Here is a 20,925-nt window from a genome sequence, read left to right as displayed (position 1 = left end):
GCCTTTTTAAGTAACCGAAAAATTGGATGGCAACTAGGCCTCCTCCCCACCCTTTTCTCAGAATCGTCTGATCAAAACTAACAGAAAGCCATTTAGCCAAAAAAAAGAATTAATATGCAAATTTCATTTTAATAATTTATGTGCGGAGAGCCAAAATCGAACATGCATTAACTCAAAAACGTTCAGAAATTAAACAAAAAACGAGTTTTTTTAATTGAAAGTAAGGAGCGACATTAAAACTTAAAACGAACAGAAATTACTCCGTGTATGAAAGGGGCTTTTCCTTTTTCAATGCCCTGCTCTTTACGCTAAAGTTTTTTACTGTCTAATAAAGTAGAATTAAGAGAAAGAGTCAAACTTTAGCGTAAACAGCGGGGCGTTGAGAAGGGAACAGCCCCTTTCATACACGGAGTAATTTCTGTTCGTTTTAAGTTTTAATGTCGCTCCTTACTTTCAGTTGAAAACTAGTTTTTTTTATATTTAATATCTATAAAGAAACGGGAGTTAACCATATGGAGTCTTCTAGATGGTAAGGCGTCCACTTCTGCTCCTGTAGCAAGTTCAAGTAGGTAAGTTTCAATTTTCAATGCACACGAACGCTAAAAAAAAAAAACAAGATAGAGCACAAATAATTTAAAGTATTTTAATTGTTTGGTTCAATTTGTATTCTAATTTGGCTTCAAGAATAACATGAGAACCTGAATTTTTTTTTTGAAAATTCCAAAAACAAATATTCAAAATTTTCACTCTTCCTCCAACCACTACAACAGATTCAGATTTATTTACGCCAGTCATTTGAATTGCAATCTGCTTAGCAGACTAATTACAATTTTCTATACAAAGCCAAACAGATATTGGAAAAATTAATCTTGACAGACTTTTAGTCAATTGTTATAAAACATCGCGGTCTTGTTGATGACAGATTTGTCAATGACAGACCATCACGCACCGTTTGTTTTACTCTGTAGACATTCCACTTAGCTCACCTGTCAACTAGCTTTTATTACAGGCAATTCCTCCAGTCAATCATGAAAGGCATTGCAAGATCTTTAGAGAATGGCCACCAATCGAGCCTGAAATGCTAGTAATAAATGTTGTTAGATATTTCTCCTGGATATTCACACCTAGTATGCCTCCTTCGACTTTAAATCCTCTGGCTATTACACATGCACTAAGTGAAGCGCTTGCAATAACATCAGTTCTGTCACTAGCAACAACATACACATCTATGTCCTTTGCACCTTCATTAACCCCTGCCACTCCACCCCAGGTAAGTTATCAAATCCTTTATTTGGAAATTTGTTATCCAATGCTTCCGTATTTTCCTTTGCTTCCGTATGTCTTTGCTTCCCTCTTCTATTGCGTGATTTAAAATAGTTTTTTTTTTAGATAAAATGTGTTTGTAGTGCTGCTTGTACCTCTGAAGTTTGTCACCTTTCTGGAAAATGTTGCAGACAGTATTAACAGGTAACATACCTTGAAAAGAAAGTCGTAAGAAAGTAAAACATTATATCTTCCTTTTTTATTCCAAAGTTCGGTGTTCTGTAATATACTTCCTTTTCCCCAGTAGTTACTCATTGCCGTCTTTATTGTTTCCTATGGGTAGTATAGGTTGCATTGGCGCAACATGGGAGACAGAAAATATAATAAACTATGTTTATATATAACTATGTGTTATATATGAACTATGGATGAAATGGAGGATACAGAATCTCCTTGCTCACGGGTATAGTGCTACATACTCAAAAATATGCGTCAAACAAGATCAAAGGATCCCAGTCATACTTATTCTTGGAGAAATAAGGGGGGAAATTTCAACTTTTCTCTTACCCAAGATAGCATTCTAGAATCTGTCAGGCGATTCTAAGAATCTAGAATCTGTTTAGGCGATTTAAGATTAAATCTAATATTTCTTTTCTTTTGGTTGTTTAAAAATTATTAAGTTTTAAAACAGTATCAAATTTTCATCAGTTTTTAAGAAAATTCGTTTAGAGCCTTAACTTTGGAAAAACCTTTTTCAAACAAATTACATCACATTCGTTAATCTTCGTGTTGTCATTTAAAGAGATTAAATAAAAAAACTAATTTTTTTAGCTGAAAGTAAGGAGCGACATTAAAACTTAAAACGAACAGAAATTACTCCGTATATGAAATGGGTTGTCCCCTCCGCAGTCCCTCGCTCTTTACGCTAAAGCTTTTAATTGTTTTAAAAAGTAGAATTGTGGCAAAGAGTCAAACTTCAGCGTAAAGAGCGAGGGATTGCGGAGGGGACAACCCATTTCATATACGGAGTAATTTCTGTTCGTTTTAAGTTTTAATGTCGCTCCTTACTTTCAGCTAAAAAAATTAGTTTTTTTTATTTAATTTCTGAACGTTTTTGAATTAATGCATGTTTGGTTTTGGCTCTCCGCACATAAATTATTAAAATGAAACTTGTATATTAATTCTTTTTTTGGCTAAATGGCTTTCTCTTAGTTTTGATCAGACGATTTTGAGAAACAAGGGGTGGAGAAGGAGGCCTAGTTGCCCTCCAATTTTTCGGTCACTTAAGATGGCAACTAGAACTTTTAATTTTTAATGAACGTTTTTATTAGTAAGAAATACACGTAGCTTAAGAATTAACTTACATAACAAACTTTCATAACCTTATATTTTTATTATGTATACGAGGGGGTTTTTACCCTCGTTAATACCTCGCTCTTTACACTAAATCGTAAGTTTTGTCCCAATTCTTTAAGAATGACCCCTGAATCAGAAAGGCCGTAGAATAAATAGTTGAAATTACTAAAAATACTTTAGCATAAAGAGCAAGGTATTTATCTCCTCCTAAATACCTCGCTCTTTATACTAAAGTATTTTTAGAACCCCTCATATGCGTAATTATCTCTGTTCGTTTTAGGTTTCAATGCTACTTCTTCCTTTCATTTGAAAAAACGTTTTCATGTTTATTTTTCATTGTTTTCTTATAGTAGTGCTAGAGAACCCTGCGCCCTTTTCATTGAATTTTTCTTCCCTCATGACAGATTCCTCCAAGGAAAGATCGTCCAACATAGCCCCCTCTCCTCAGCCCCACCCCCAAACAAAATAAAATCCCCCTGAAAACGTCTGTACACTTCCCAATAACCATTACTATATGTAAACACTGGTCAAAGTTTGTAACTTGCAGCCCCTCCCCCAGGGATTGTGGGGGAGTAAGTCATCCCCAAAGACATAGTTATTATGGTTTTCGACTATGCTGAACAAAATGGCTATCTCAAAATTTTGATCCGTTGACTTTGGGAAAAAAATGAGCGTGGGAGGGGGCCTAGATGCCCTCCAATTTTTTTGGTCACTTAAAAAGGGCACTAGAACTTTTCATTTCCGTTAGAATGAGCCCTCTTGCGACATTCTAGGACCACTTGGTCGATACGATGACCCCTGGGGAAAAGAAAAAAAAAAACAAAAAAAAAACAAACAAATAAACACGCACCCGTGATTTGTCTTCTGGCAAAAAATACAAAATTCCACATTTTTGTAGATAGGAGCTTGAAACTTTTATAGTAGGGTTCTCTGATACGCTGAATCTGATGGTGTCATTTTCGTTAAGATCCTACGACTTTTAGGGGGTGTTTCTCCCTATTTTCTTAAATAAGGCAAATTTTCTCAGGCTCGTAACTTTTGATGGGTAAGATTAAACTTGATTAAACTTATATATTTAAAATCAGCATTAAAATGCGATTCTTTTGATGTAGCTATTGATATCAAAATTCAATTTTTTAGAGTTTTGGTTACTATTGAGCCGGGTCGCTCCTTACTACAGTTCGTTACCACGAACTGTTTGAAAACTACATCAGTTTTTCCCAGAGCTGGAATAGTTTTCGGTTTTTATTACGCATTCGAAATTATAGAAGATGACGGACGACTCCGAACAGCTAAAGAAAAAGACATGGAACAAGCAACAGCAAAAATCACACTGATTTGCAAGCAAAAATTTTACAAAAAAATTTCTTCCTGTTTGGACGAGTTACTATTTTTAATAAATTCCATATTTGCCTTTTTGGGCCGTCCTATAGGCACTTTTTTATTATTATACACAATTAACAGTGAGAAAACGATAAAGAGACTTCTGAATATGTTACAGTTCCTATTTAAATTTTATATGCTTTACATAAACAGCGTATCTCCAAAATTACTGCCCAAGAAGAATTTTTTGAGCTCGTGACCATTATAGCTCTTGATCATTTTTTCAGACTAGAAAACCTAGGTTCCCATTCAAAAAAATACATGGATTCGTTTTCAGGAAGAAATACATACATACATACACAGTAATCGTTTAAAGAGAACAGATATATATATATATATATATATATATATATATATATATATATATATATATATATATATATATATATATATATATATATATATATATATATATATATATATATATATATATATATATATATATATATATATATATATATATATATATATATATATATATATATATATATATATATATATATATATATATATATATATATATATATATATATATATATATATATAAGCTTTGTGAAATACTAAAGTTTTCCTTAAATGTCTACTCCCTTAAATATCGAATTCGTTCTCATTCCTCTTGCAGTACAAAATACGCCAAGTCATTTAAAATTCTTTAGGATTTCCAACTCTTCTCATTAGGGAAGAGAATTTTGAAGAGAAATTAAAATAAAAGGTTTCCATTTAAGCTGATTAACCTTGTATGCAGCTGAAAAGTATTTCAAAAGACTATTGAAAGCTAATAGGAAGAACAAAGCCAGTCTATTAGAAAAAAGAAAACTGAAAACAGTATAATTCTATTGTTCATTTTTTTGTTGTTGAGCGAATTTTGGTTACATTTAGGTTGTTGCTCTCAAAGTAAAATGTCTTTCTATTGTATTAATACACAGAGTAGGCAAATACTTTTTTCATAAGCCACTCATAATTATGACTTCAAGTTCAGGAAAATCGAATTAGTCTCCTGCATATTCGAGAGGATTTTCTTATTTAAAAAAGTTACCTGAAAAGTTACCTGTTTTGGGCATAACCTTTAACGAGTTAATGGTTAATGCTATTTTATAACTCTTAATAACATTAATAACAATTTTTTCCTTGGGTGAAAAAAACGAGGTAGTTTTGACCCTAACTCAGGACTTTTTTTATTTTTGAGCCAAATCTTTCAAACAGTTCCTGGTAACGAACTGTAGCAAGGAGCGACCCGGCTTAATAGTAAACGAAACTCTAAAAAACGGAATTTTGATGCTAAGATATACATCAAAAGAATCGGATTTTCATGTTGATTTTAAATATATAAGTTTCATCAAATTTATTCTTTGTCATCAAAAGTAACGAGCCTGAGAAAATTTGCCTTATTTTGGAAAATAGGGGGAAACACCCCCTAAAAGTCATAGAAACTTAACGAAAATCACATCGTTTCATTCGGCGTATCAGAAAACCCTATAGCAAAAATTTCAAACTCCTATCTACAAAAATGTAGAAATTCGTATTTTTTGCCAGAAGACAAATCCCCTCGGCAATCCCTCGCTCTTTACGCTAAAGTTTGACTCTTTGCCACAATTCCGCTTTTTAAAACAATTAAAAGCTTTAGCGGAAAGAGCGAGGGATTGTGGAGGGGACAACCCATTTCATATTCGGAGGAATTTCTGTTCGTTTTAAGTTTTAATGTCGCTCCTTGCTTTCAGTTAAAAAAAACTAGTTTTTTTTATGTAATTCCTTACAGGACTGTTTTATTGAATTGAACTCAGTTTTGCCAAATTATGAAAATTCTACAGCTTAGACTTTTTTTGCCTGTTTTTTACTGAGTTAGAACCTTTATGCACTGGATTAGGACCTAGTTTCTTGATGCAGACTTACCTTTTTGAACCAAATCAAGACTTGGTTCAGTATTACAGTGAGTTAGACGCGAATCAGAACTATTTACATCGAAAAACCTCGTGTTGTTTTATACCGAATCACCAAATTCCCACAGCTGGAAGTTTTACATAGTCCGTTTTATCATCGAATCAGATATTATCTCGTGTGATCATTGAGCCATTTTTTGGAGCAAATTAGGCTGTTTTTGGCCGAATAAGGACTTTTCTAGCTTTTGCCCTGCTTTGTGGAACTTTTGTAGTCTAGACCCTGATTGTTTCTGGATTTAGTCAGAACTTGCGTCTTTTTGTACCAAGTCAGTTACTTGTCCATGCAACACTAAGTTAGTCTCTGGCTAATTTCTACATCAAGATATTGAATCTTTGCAGGATGTCGATTCGAACCAGGAGTATTAGGGCTACAAATCTACTAAAAGTTTGACAATTGAGGGTGATCGGGGTCATTCTATAAACATTTGAGTCTTCAATCATATACATATCTAAACTTCTACCAACATTTGGTATTTACCAGTATATGACAAGTCTAGTTTTTCTACTAAAATGTAATTTTAAGGAATGGGCGTTTTCAGAACTTGGGGATCTTTCCCCTGATAATGCATGGGTCGAGTCCTTGAATGCAGTATTTCAGTCCCTTTCATTATTTTGAGGGATATATGTATCCCAAAATTTTGACTTGATAACACTGAGGCATATGTGAGTGCCTAACAGTATAAAAAAAGGCCATGGAGGGGGTTCGCTACTCTCTAGTCACTTCTGACCCTTAGAAAGGCGCCGCTAAAGCGCCGTTTCATTGGAATAAATGAACACGCAGGCGTCTGCGACAGTATTTCTATTTAAAAAAACCTACTAAAAGTTTGACAATAGAGGGTGATAGGGGTAATTCTACAAACATTTGAGTCTTCAGTCAAATATATATCTAAACTTCTGGCAACATTACTTATTTATGTGCTTATGTAGGCTAGCTGACTGAAGGCAACAAGTTCGACAGTCTTATGTTGGGAGAGTTTGCTAGATAATAAAGTACTACTATTCTATCCCTATTTTTATTCATTTTACTTATGTTACTTACTTTTAGCTTATGTACTTATGTTTTTGTATTTATTTACTCATTTTTATTTATTTTATTCATTCTACTCATTTTGATTTGACAGTTGGGCTCGTTGCTGTAGGCTATGTTTATATATTGTATTTATGTTTTTTTTTTTTATATACAATGTAGGCTAGCTGACAGAAAGCAACAAGTTCGCCAGTTTCTTATGTTGGGAGAGTTTGCTAGATAATAAAGTACTACTATTCTATCCCTATTTTTATTCATTTTACTTATGTTACTTACTTTTAGCTTATGTACTTATGTTTTTGTATTTATTTACTCATTTTTATTTATTTTATTCATTCTACTCATTTTGATTTGACAGTTGGGCTCGTTGCTGTAGGCTATGTTTATATATTGTATTTATGTTTTTTTTTTTTATATACAATGTAGGCTAGCTGACAGAAAGCAACAAGTTCGCCAGTTTCTTATGTTGGGAGAGTTTGCTAGATAATAAAGTACTACTATTCTATCCCTATTTTTATTCATTTTACTTATGTTACTTACTTTTAGCTTATGTACTTATGTTTTTGTATTTATTTACTCATTTTTATTTATTTTATTCATTCTACTCATTTTGATTTGACAGTTGGGCTTGTTGCTGTAGGCTATGTTTATATATTGTATTTATGTTTTTTTTTTTTTTTATATACAATGTAGGCTAGCTGACAGAAAGCAACAAGTTCGCCAGTTTCTTATGTTGGGAGAGTTTGCTAGATAATAAAGTACTACTATTCTATCCCTATTTTTATTCATTTTACTTATGTTACTTACTTTTAGCTTATGTACTTATGTTTTTGTATTTATTTACTCATTTTTATTTATTTTATTCATTCTACTCATTTTGATTTGACAGTTGGGCTCGTTGCTGTAGGCTATGTTTATATATTGTATTTATGTTTTTTTTTTTTATATACAATGTAGGCTAGCTGACAGAAAGCAACAAGTTCGCCAGTTTCTTATGTTGGGAGAGTTTGCTAGATAATAAAGTACTACTATTCTATCCCTATTTTTATTCATTTTACTTATGTTACTTACTTTTAGCTTATGTACTTATGTTTTTGTATTTATTTACTCATTTTTATTTATTTTATTCATTCTACTCATTTTGATTTGACAGTTGGGCTCGTTGCTGTAGGCTATGTTTATATATTGTATTTATGTTTTTTTTTTTTTTTTTATACAATGTAGGCTAGCTGACAGAAAGCAACAAGTTCGCCAGTTTCTTATGTTGGGAGAGTTTGCTAGATAATAAAGTACTACTATTCTATCCCTATTTTTATTCATTTTACTTATGTTACTTACTTTTAGCTTATGTACTTATGTTTTTGTATTTATTTACTCATTTTTATTTATTTTATTCATTCTACTCATTTTGATTTGACAGTTGGGCTCGTTGCTGTAGGCTATGTTTATATATTGTATTTATGTTTTTTTTTTTTTTTTATACAATGTAGGCTAGCTGACAGAAAGCAACAAGTTCGCCAGTTTCTTATGTTGGGAGAGTTTGCTAGATAATAAAGTACTACTATTCTATCCCTATTTTTATTCATTTTACTTATGTTACTTACTTTTAGCTTATGTACTTATGTTTTTGTATTTATTTACTCATTTTTATTTATTTTATTCATTCTACTCATTTTGATTTGACAGTTGGGCTCGTTGCTGTAGGCTATGTTTATATATTGTATTTATGTTTTTGTTTTTTTTATACAATGTAGGCTAGCTGACAGAAAGCAACAAGTTCGCCAGTTTCTTATGTTGGGAGAGTTTGCTAGATAATAAAGTACTACTATTCTATCCCTATTTTTATTCATTTTACTTATGTTACTTACTTTTAGCTTATGTACTTATGTTTTTGTATTTATTTACTCATTTTTATTTATTTTATTCATTCTACTCATTTTGATTTGACAGTTGGGCTCGTTGCTGTAGGCTATGTTTATATATTGTATTTATGTTTTTTTTTTTTTTATATACAATGTAGGCTAGCTGACAGAAAGCAACAAGTTCGCCAGTTTCTTATGTTGGGAGAGTTTGCTAGATAATAAAGTACTACTATTCTATCCCTATTTTTATTCATTTTACTTATGTTACTTACTTTTAGCTTATGCACTTATGTTTTTGTATTTATTTACTCATTTTTATTTATTTTATTCATTCTACTCATTTTGATTTGACAGTTGGGCTCGTTGCTGTAGGCTATGTTTATATATTGTATTTATGTTTTTTTTTTTTATATACAATGTAGGCTAGCTGACAGAAAGCAACAAGTTCGCCAGTTTCTTATGTTGGGAGAGTTTGCTAGATAATAAAGTACTACTATTCTATCCCTATTTTTATTCATTTTACTTATGTTACTTACTTTTAGCTTATGTACTTATGTTTTTGTATTTATTTACTCATTTTTATTTATTTTATTCATTCTACTCATTTTGATTTGACAGTTGGGCTCGTTGCTGTAGGCTATGTTTATATATTGTATTTATGTTTTTTTTTTTATATACAATGTAGGCTAGCTGACAGAAAGCAACAAGTTCGCCAGTTTCTTATGTTGGGAGAGTTTGCTAGATAATAAAGTACTACTATTCTATCCCTATTTTTATTCATTTTACTTATGTTACTTACTTTTAGCTTATGTACTTATGTTTTTGTATTTATTTACTCATTTTTATTTATTTTATTCATTCTACTCATTTTGATTTGACAGTTGGGCTCGTTGCTGTAGGCTATGTTTATATATTGTATTTATGTTTTTTTTTTTTTTTTATATACAATGTAGGCTAGCTGACAGAAAGCAACAAGTTCGCCAGTTTCTTATGTTGGGAGAGTTTGCTAGATAATAAAGTACTACTATTCTATCCCTATTTTTATTCATTTTACTTATGTTACTTACTTTTAGCTTATGTACTTATGTTTTTGTATTTATTTACTCATTTTTATTTATTTTATTCATTCTACTCATTTTGATTTGACAGTTGGGCTCGTTGCTGTAGGCTATGTTTATATATTGTATTTATGTTTTTTTTTTTATATACAATGTAGGCTAGCTGACAGAAAGCAACAAGTTCGCCAGTTTCTTATGTTGGGAGAGTTTGCTAGATAATAAAGTACTACTATTCTATCCCTATTTTTATTCATTTTACTTATGTTACTTACTTTTAGCTTATGTACTTATGTTTTTGTATTTATTTACTCATTTTTATTTATTTTATTCATTCTACTCATTTTGATTTGACAGTTGGGCTCGTTGCTGTAGGCTATGTTTATATATTGTATTTATGTTTTTTTTTTTTTATATACAATGTAGGCTAGCTGACAGAAAGCAACAAGTTCGCCAGTTTCTTATGTTGGGAGAGTTTGCTAGATAATAAAGTACTACTATTCTATCCCTATTTTTATTCATTTTACTTATGTTACTTACTTTTAGCTTATGTACTTATGTTTTTGTATTTATTTACTCATTTTTATTTATTTTATTCATTCTACTCATTTTGATTTGACAGTTGGGCTCGCTGCTGTAGGCTATGTTTATATATTGTATTTATGTTTTTTTTTTTTTTATATACAATGTAGGCTAGCTGACAGAAAGCAACAAGTTCGCCAGTTTCTTATGTTGGGAGAGTTTGCTAGATAATAAAGTACTACTATTCTATCCCTATTTTTATTCATTTTACTTATGTTACTTACTTTTAGCTTATGTACTTATGTTTTTGTATTTATTTACTCATTTTTATTTATTTTATTCATTCTACTCATTTTGATTTGACAGTTGGGCTCGTTGCTGTAGGCTATGTTTATATATTGTATTTATGTTTTTTTTTTTTTTATATATACAATGTAGGCTAGCTGACAGAAAGCAACAAGTTCGCCAGTTTCTTATGTTGGGAGAGTTTGCTAGATAATAAAGTACTACTATTCTATCCCTATTTTTATTCATTTTACTTATGTTACTTACTTTTAGCTTATGTACTTATGTTTTTGTATTTATGTACTCATTTTTATTTATTTTATTCATTCTACTCATTTTGATTTGACAGTTGGGCTCGTTGCTGTAGGCTATGTTTATATATTGTATTTATGTTTTTTTTTTTATATATACAATGTAGGCTAGCTGACAGAAAGCAACAAGTTCGCCAGTTTCTTATGTTGTGAGAGTTTGATTGTTAATAAAGTACTATTCTATCCCTATTTTTATTCATTTTACTTATGTTACTTACTTTTAGCTTATGTACTTATGTTTTTGTATTTATGTACTCATTTTTATTTATTTTATTCATTCTACTCATTTTGATTTGACAGTTGGGCTCGTTGCTGTAGGCTATGTTTATATATTGTATTTATGTTTTTTTTTTTTTATATACAATGTAGGCTAGCTGACAGAAAGCAACAAGTTCGCCAGTTTCTTATGTTGTGAGAGTTTGATTGTTAATAAAGTACTATTCTATTCTACGTGACTACAGTGGCACTGATAAACTAGATCCAACCACAGAAAAGTGTCAATTCTTGCCATATTGGTCTACAAAACTAAAGTTTTGGCCTGCATATGACCATTATGCTGTCAATCAAAAATTATGAGACAGACAATTGGCATGAAGCTATCGAAGGGCAAATGAAGGACCCCAAAGTCTCACTCCTCATTTGGGTGTCCAGTGGTGCATTCATTTCTAGCCATTTTACTTTTAACATCAACCCTTTCCTCAAACCAAAGAAAAGAGCAACTTCAAAATCAAAACAAATTGTGAATTATCTTGTTTTACTGGTGCAGGATATACCCCCCACCCCCCACATACACACTCTTGACAGTAAAATTATAACAATGCTTTACTGAAACAATTTTTGCCATTTTACATATTTGAACTAGGAATTGTATTTTTTTGTGTTAAGAAAATACTTATCAATCAGCCACTCCATCCTTGTGGCATTGCGAAATCCTTCAATTCCATTGTGCTACAGAATTTCAGTTTTCCACTGCTAAAACCAGGTGTCTACCCGAAAAATTTGATTTTGAGTCAAGGATGGACCTCCTTCTAATCTCAAATATGTTCAATGATCAGGTCAACATTCTTCTATCAGCTATATTCTCTAAAATACCAAGTACTACCTATAAATTACTACTTAATCGATTTTCTTCAGCCAAAATATAGCATAGACATATCATGGTTGCAGCAATAGCTACAACCGGTAAAGAGTGAACCACATCCCGTATAACCAAAGGTTTAAAAACTCACTGTGAAAAGAAAAGCATCTAGTGTGATAAACTTACCATTAGATACTGATTTAAGAATATTAATTATTATTTAGGTTAATGTTAATAGTAAAAGTAAATTATGAAAACATTGGGTAAATTTCAAAAAAGAAACTCAACCCCTTCAAAAATGGTCTCAGATCAAAATGAAAAGCGTGCTAGTGGTATCAAAATACTCAAAAATACTGTACAGGAGAATTACAGTCCCCCACATTTAGCAACAAGGGTAATAACTTTTTTGCATGAGTAGCACTGATATACACTTTTTTCCAGGGGTGCTTGTACAGAATCACTATTTATAAAATGTTGGGAGATCTATCAACAGAAACATGTATTTACCTTTTTAAGTGACAAAACAGATCGTGCCACATTTTTCAGCAAAATTGGTGCCTATTTCTCCCGCTCAAAAAAGAAAACGAAATCCTTATTTTGTGATTTTCCCAAAAACTCGAAAAATGCATATGCTAAGTAGGCTAAGTGCAGAATATAGCCGATCTTTTTTTAAATTAACCAAAAAAAAAAAAAAACAAGTTTTATTAACTGAAAGTATGGAGCAACATTAAAACTTAAAACGAACAGAAATTTTTACGTATATGAAAGGGTTCAAAGTCTCGTTAATACCTCACTCTTTACACTAAAGTTCGAATTTTGTTCCGATCCTTTAAGAAAGACCCCTGAAAAACAAAGGCCGTTTAATTAGAATGAAAAGCTCGTTTGAAAGTACTAAAAAACTTTAATGTGAAGAGCGAGGTATTGACGAGGGGTAAAACCCTCACATATACGTAATAATATCTGCTTGTTTTAAGTTTTAATATTGCTCCTTACTTTCATTTGAAAAAAAAACTCGTTTTTATATTTAATTTCTGATCGTTTTTGAAGCAATGCTGGGAAATACGGCAACTCCTTCTTGGAAAATTCTCTTTCCCCATGGAAAATTCCTCTATGGAAGAATCCTCCCAAGTAATTGAGGATAAAACAAGACATATTCGATGCAAACGAATATCTATTCCCCAAGTATTTCTGCAAGTATGAAAATAGGGCGAAAACCAGTTTGAAAACGAATAGAAGTTTCTAATACCTTTAGAACAAAAAAAAAAGAACTGGAAATAGAATAATCGGTAACAAGTACTTAGTTATAAAAGATGGGCTTTAAATCTAAATAATGCAAAAGTGCCAGATTGAACTTGCCATAGCTTAGGGGTTTTGACTGACTGAGCTTAAGTTTAATAGGTGCCACAGCTAGTACGTACGCTAACAGGGACATTTAGACCTTACCCAAAAAATATCGATATTTCTTCGATAATTCCAAATATTCTCCTACATTTCCTTGTAATCCACCAATGTTTTTTTTTATTTATCGAAAATATGTTCAACTCCCCTCATCACATTAGCCCGCTCAATTAATTACTGCATTGTGTATGTGGCACTAGGAACCTCTGTCGATGTATTTTGGGGGTTTCGGGTGTATTTTATTACGATGAATAAAATGGCACGAATTTTATCTGTCAATAACGAAACGATGTATCTCGAAAATTCTTGTCTGAATAAAATGACTAACTAGCCATTTAATTGGTAAACATTCGATGGCAGCATAAAATTGAATGACTTCCTACTCTCCATTACTTTATGTGTATCTTAGTGCACCAGTTCTTCTTCTACCCCCAGTGCGCTCTGCTTCGTGAATAAGGATGCCTTTGCCGAGCTGAGCTGTGCCTCCTTGCGCTGTGCGTCACAAACTTCCACTACACTTATTGTGAACGCCAAACAAATATACTTGTGCAACACACAGACACACTTCCGCTAGACAGGGCACGCTCCTTATGGTATACATTATCTTTAAAGTGGGAAATAAGACCTGTTTTAATAGATATTCTTTTTGAATAGAAAAAGTACTTTTTTATTTAAAATATGTTAAGCATATTCTACCGAAGAGGGAATAAACTTGGAACTCAAGGACATTGAAATTTCTCACGGAAATTTATTCTTTTATCAAACACTAGAAAAAAGGGGAAAATCTAGATTAGACGTGTGAAAAATATTATACTTTCAAGCAATCTGTAGCTATGCAACAAAATGCTATACAAAGACTAAATGTAAACATAAAAAAAGCTCAATTTAAAAAGGAATCATATAAGACGACTTAGGCGAGACCAGGTGGAAAAGAGTATATTAGATCAAAGAATCTGGAAAGATCAGGTTAAAAATTACATATTTTTGGTCGATAGAATTTTTTTTTTACATTCGCATTACTCCAAGCATAAAGTCCACGTGACGATGAGGTTTCAACTTTGCGTTTGGTCAAGCACGCCGCTCTTGAGAGGTTTTAAGAGTAATCACAGTAATTTTGTAAAAATATAGACTGATACCAAAAAGTCTATACCAAGTCTATACTAGTCTGTAATATACTATACGAAGTCTATGCTATACTCTATACCAGGAAGTCGCGAATAACAGCCGTGCATTGGTTTTTAGCTATAACAAAGTAAACAGGTTAAAGTGCAAAAAAAAAGTTTAGTTTACTTTTTAAAGTTTTTACAGTTGAGAATAAATAAATTAAATTGTTCGAGTTTGTTGAATAAAAAAATACCATATGGGAGATGAAATCAGATGTAATTTGTTGTTGATTCAACAAGGATTGAACAAGAAAAATTGTTTCTGGAGCTCTTTTACTTTTTTTTTTTCAAAGAATTAACTTTTTATATTCGTCTTGGTGTAAATTATAAAACTTTCTGTACAAACTTGCACTTCAGACGAACTGTAGCTTCTGTTATCAATAACTATGACGGAAAGTTTATGAAAGTAGAAAAAAGTTCCAAGAATCACTTGGTAGCAAGAATCACATGTTTTATTGCTTGGTAGTACTAATTTTTTAGCCTATAAAAAGCAAGTAAACATTGCAAGTTCTCGCTGATAAACTGAGTTATACCCAATTAGCCGAATTTCATAAACTGAGCTTAAAAGCAGCCATAATTAAGATTTCTTGTTTAAAAATTGATTTCGAATAAATTTAGGGATTCACCACACTGCTGCTTACAAACTTGACTCTTTCGAAATAGCGCCAAGTGTGTCTTTTTGCGTCTTCAGAAATTAAATAAAAAACAAGTTTTTTTAAATGAAAGTAAGGAGCGACATTAAAACTTAAAACGAACAGAAATTACTCCTTATATGAAAGGGGGTTTTCCTCCTTGACGCCCCGCTCATTACGCTAAAGTTTTTTATTGTTTTAAAAAGTAGAGTTGCGAGAAAGAATCAAACTAATTTCTGAAAGTTTTTGAATTAATGCATGTCTGATTTTGGCTCTCCGTACATAAATTATTAAAATGAAATTTGCATATTAATTCTTTTTTTGGCTAAATGGCTTTCTCTTAGTTTTGATCAGACGATTTTGAGAAATAAGGGGTGGGGAAGGAGTTCTAGTTGTCCTCCAATTTTTCGGTTACTTAAAAAGGCAACTAGATCTTTTAATTTTTAACGAACATTTTTATTTGTAAAAAAATACGCAACTTAAGAATTAACTTACGTAACAAACATTTATGTTCTTATATTTTTGATTATATATATGAGGGGATTGGTCCCCTCGTTAATACCTCGCTCTTCACACTAAATCTTGTTTTGTCCCAATTCTTTAAGAATGACCCCTGAATCAGAAAGGCCGTAGAATAAATAGTCGAAATTACTTAAAAAATTTTTAGCATAAAGAGTGAAGTATTTATCTTCTCCTAAATACCTCGCTCTTTATGCTAAAGTATTTTTAGAACCCCTCATATGCGTAATAATCTCTGTTCGTTTTAAGTTTTGATGCTTCTCGTTACTTTCAATTGAAAAACCTTTTTCATATTTATATTTTCATTGTTTGTTTTTTTATAGTAATGCTAGAAAGTCCTGGACCCTTTTGATTGAATATCTCTTCCCCCATGAAATATTCCTCCAAGAAAAGATCCTCCCATATAGCCCCCTCCCCTGAACCCCACACCCAAACCAAAAAAATCCCCCTGATAACGTCGGTACACTTCCCAGTAACCATTACTGTATGTAAACATTGGCCAAAGTTTGTAACTTGCAGCCCCTCTCCCAGGGACTGTGGGGGGGGTAATTCATCCCCAAAGACATAGTTATTATGGTTTTAGACTATGCGGAGCAAAATGGCTATCTCAAAATTTTGATCCGTTGACTTTGGTAAAAAATAAGCGTGGGAGGGGGCCTAGGTGCCCTCCAATATTTTTGGTCACTTAAAAAGGGCACTAGAACTTTTCATTTCCGTTAGAATGAGCCCTCTTGCAACACTCTAGGACCACTTGGTCGATACGATGACCCCTGGGAAAAAAAAACAAAAAAACAAAAAAACAAATAAACACGCACCCGTGATTTGTCTTCTGGCAAAAAATACGAAATTCCAAATTTTTGTAGATTAGACCTTGAAATTTTTTCTATAGGGTTCTCTGATACGCTGAATCCGATGGTGCGATTTTGGTTAAGATTCTGTGACTTTTAGGGGGTGTTGCCCCCTATTTTCTAAAATAAGGCAAATTTTCTCAGGCTCGTAACTTTTGATGACGAAGACTAAATTTGATGAAACTTATATATTTAAAATCAGCATAAAAATCTAATTCTTATGATATATCTTTTAGCATCGAAATTCCGTTTTTTAGATTTTCGTTTACTATTGAGCCGGTTCGCTCCTTACTACACTTCGTTACCACGAACTGTTTGATAATTAAGTCTTAAGTAGATTTTAAGTAGTCTTAAATTAAATAAGTATAATCTTACGTAATAGTGGAGATCAACGATCTTTTTCAAATTAAAGGCAGCGCAATAGTGCTGTCCAAGTAAAGAGTAAAGCGGACGCAATTTATTACTTATTTTATTTCCTTTCATCAAGGCATTTTGTATGGAAGAGGTGGTCGTAGAAACTTTGGAAGGAACCCATTAAATCAAAAATTTAAGGCCCATTTAAGTGTCATTTTTAAGAATAAAAGGGGATTGGCTGGTAATCATCCGCCCTCCCACGACTGTTCCACCCAAAGACATCCGACGAATAATTTGAGATGTCCATTTTAGTCAGCATAGTTGAAAGGTTCAATAATTATTGCTCTGGGAATAATAACCCCCCCCCCAGCAAAACCCTTTGGGCAATGACTGTAAATCACAAAAGTGTGCCCATGGTTCATACATAGTATTTATTATTCTGAAAGGGGGCAGATTTGACCTTTGGTGTCCAATAAGATTAAGGACATTCAGATGAAGCTTTCAAAAAATGATGAGGAGAGGTGATGAATTGAATTAAAATACGATGTCCATACAGGTTGTCAAAACGGTGTATCTCAGATGTAGCTTAGGGAAATAAGCTAGAATTGTTAAAAAATCACGAGAGTGATCATTAAATGACAAAAATAAGATACGTGCCTGCTACTACGACAACGGCTACTAAAAATATTACTACTACTACTCTTACCACTAGTACTACAGCAAATGCTTCTACTGTGACCCCTACTAGGGCTTAGGTTATTGAGGGGAATTGAGAGCTATTAAAAAGGCACTATGTGCATGCTGTTAACATCATGTACTACTAGCAGCACTACTACTGCTGCTGCTACGAGTACTACTGCTACTATGGATAATAGTATTAAGGTGGACACTTTTAGGGATTATTGAGGGTTGTGTTATTGAATTGAATTGAGTTATTGATATTGAATTGAAGCTAGAAAGTGTATGCAGCCCATCAAAAGGGCGTATTAGCTGTATCTCAGAAACGGTTTAAAGCACTAAGTTGAAACATTCTGGTTGTGATGAAGAGATATTTCATTAGCGAAAATGGCACAATCTGGATACTACCACTACTACTACTAATAACGCTACTGCTCCTATCGCTACTACTATTCCAGTGTTCCAACTACTACTTCTACTACTTAAACTGCTACTTCTCCTAATGCTAAAGTTATTAGATGAGACTTTCATGGAACGGTGAGGGTGGTATTCAGCTAAATCAAAACACACTATGTGCTTAGTACTTGTCAAAAGGGTGTATCAGCAATATCTAACGAACGGCTTAGAGTATCAAGGTAATGCTTTCATTGTATTTTGAAGGCAATATTGAACTGTTTGGCCTTTTGGCAATTTTAATCACAATTTTATGCCTTGTATCAGGCAAGCTCTGCTGTTAATTAAATAAAAAAAAAAATTCAATTGAAAGTGAGTTCCTACATTAAAAATCAAAACGAATAGAAATTATTCCGTATATGAAAGGGTTGTACCCTCATCAATAGACCGCTCTTCGTGTTAAAGTTTTTAGCGCCTTTAAAAAAGATTCCTATTCTAATTAAACCGCAGTTGTGTTTCAGCAGTCGTTCTTACAAAGTTGGGACAAACAAGCAGACTTTAGTGTAAAGCGCAAAATATGGAGGAGGAAACTACTTTTTCATATACTGAATAGTTTTTCTGTTTGAGCTTTAGTGTTACTCTTAACTTTCAATTGAAAAAAAACCTTTTAATTTAAAATTTTTGTTATTTAATTTCTGATTGTTTTTCAAATAATGCCAGTAAACCTGGTCCGTTCTCAATGAAAAATCCCTCCCCTCAGTGTGAAATCCTACTTGGAAATTACTACTTGGATAATAGTATTAAGGTGGACACTTTTAGGGATTATTGAGGGTTGTGTTATTGAATTGAATTGAGTTATTGATATTGAATTGAAGCTAGAAAGTGTATGCAGCCCATCAAAAGGGCGTATTAGCTGTATCTCAGAAACGGTTTAAAGCACTAAGTTGAAACATTCTGGTTGTGATGAAGAGATATTTCATTAGCGAAAATGGCACAATCTGGATACTACCACTACTACTACTAATAACGCTACTGCTCCTATCGCTACTACTATTCCAGTGTTCCAACTACTACTTCTACTACTTAAACTGCTACTTCTCCTAATGCTAAAGTTATTAGATGAGACTTTCATGGAACGTTGAGGGTGGTATTTAGCTAAATCAAAACACACTATGTACTTAGTATTTGTCAAAAGGGTGTATCAGCAATATCTAACGAACGGCTTAGAGTATCAAGGTAATGCTTTCATTGTATTTTGAAGGCAATATTGAACTGTTTGGCCTTTTGGCAATTTTAATCACAATTTTATGCCTTGTATCAGGCAAGCTCTGCTGTTAATTAAATAAAAAAAAAAAAAATTCAATTGAAAGTGAGTTCCTACATTAAAAATCAAAACGAATAGAAATTATTCCGTATATGAAAGGGTTGTACCCTCATCAATAGACCGCTCTTCGTGTTAAAGTTTTTAGCGCCTTTAAAAAAGATTCCTATTCTAATTAAACCGCAGTTGTGTTTCAGCAGTCGTTCTTACAAAGTTGGGACAAACAAGCAGACTTTAGTGTAAAGCGCAAAATATGGAGGAGGAAACTACTTTTTCATATACTGAATAGTTTTTCTGTTTGAGCTTTAGTGTTACTCTTAACTTTCAATTGAAAAAAAACCTTTTAATTTAAAATTTTTGTTATTTAATTTCTGATTGTTTTTCAAATAATGCCAGTAAACCTGGTCCGTTCTCAATGAAAAATCCCTCCCCTCAGTGTGAAATCCTACTTGGAAATTTCTTCTCACGCAAAATGCACTCTTTCCCGTAAAATTCCTTCCGGACAACTCTATCCTTGCTGAAAATTTTCTCCTCCCCTAAAATTTCTTACAGAAGATTCAACCTGAATAATTCTCCTTAGCATACTTTTACTAGAAAAAGGCTTTAAGTTTTATTGTTTTCCGATCACTCCAGAAATCGCTTCTTCCGTGGAAATTATTTCCCGGAAATCCAAACACGCTGACAGTGTCTCCGGATAGTTCCCCCAGAATATTCCCATATGCGAAACCGATTTAAAAGAAAGAGAAAGTAAGACAAATAGAAAAAATTTCGTACAGGAAATTTTGTCAAATCCACCCAGTGTGATATTTCCCGTGGAAAGTTAATCCCGGAAATTTCCCTACATATGGAACGTTATCCCCATGGAAACTTATCCTGAGTACCATTTCCCCCCTCTCTAAAAATTTCAGTTTGCTTCCCAGTAATCTATATATATAAAAATAAGTTGTATGTTTGTGTGTTTGTCCATGTTTGTGGGTTTGTCCACATTTGACGTCATTATAAGTATATAAGAGGGCGATTCAAAGATAAATTTTAGTATAGATCTTAAAGTGACAGAAGAAACAGCCAAGGAAGCTGCTCAAAGAGTTAATGCCAAAAGACTTGCGGCTAATAGAGAAAGTAAGAAAAGAAAGCGTGCCGAGGAATCACAAGAACAGCATGAAAACAGGCTTGCGTCTCAAAGAGAAATTACAGAAAAAAAATCCTGCCGAGGAATCATAAGAGCAACGTGAAAACAGGCTCGCGGCTCAAAGAGAAATTACCAAAAGAAAGCGTGCCGAGGAAGCTGCTCAAAGAGAAATTTTAGCATAAATCCTACAATGGCAGAAAAAACAGCCGAGGAAGCTGCTCAAAGAATTAATGCCAAAAGGCTTGCGACTAATAGAGAAAGTAAAAAAAGAAAGCGTGCCGAGGGAACAGCGTGAAAACAGGCTTGAGTCTCAAAGAGAAATTACCAAAAAAAATCGTGCCGCGGAATCACAAGAACAACGTGAAAACTGGCTAGCGGCTAAAAGAGAAATTACCAAAAAAATCGTGTCGA

The 20,925-nt window shown here is 32.8% G+C and overlaps 1 long non-coding RNA gene across 1 annotated transcript in view; it reads right to left on the bottom strand.

The window, feature by feature from the left end:
* Positions 1–428: 428 nt before the first annotated feature.
* The window catches only part of LOC136034203 (uncharacterized), a 55,088-nt gene continuing 34,591 nt past the window's right edge, over positions 429–20,925 (bottom strand). Inside the window, exon 3 of the long non-coding RNA XR_010619140.1 lies at positions 429–599. This is a non-coding gene — a long non-coding RNA (uncharacterized LOC136034203). The remainder of the gene's footprint in view (positions 600–20,925) is intronic.

The sequence above is a fragment of the Artemia franciscana genome, chromosome 2 (genome assembly GCF_032884065.1).
Source record: "Artemia franciscana chromosome 2, ASM3288406v1, whole genome shotgun sequence".
Classification (NCBI taxonomy): Eukaryota; Metazoa; Arthropoda; class Branchiopoda; order Anostraca; family Artemiidae; genus Artemia; species Artemia franciscana.
Note: the sequence above shows the minus strand (reverse complement) of the source record. Positions and strands in the feature narration are given on the sequence as shown.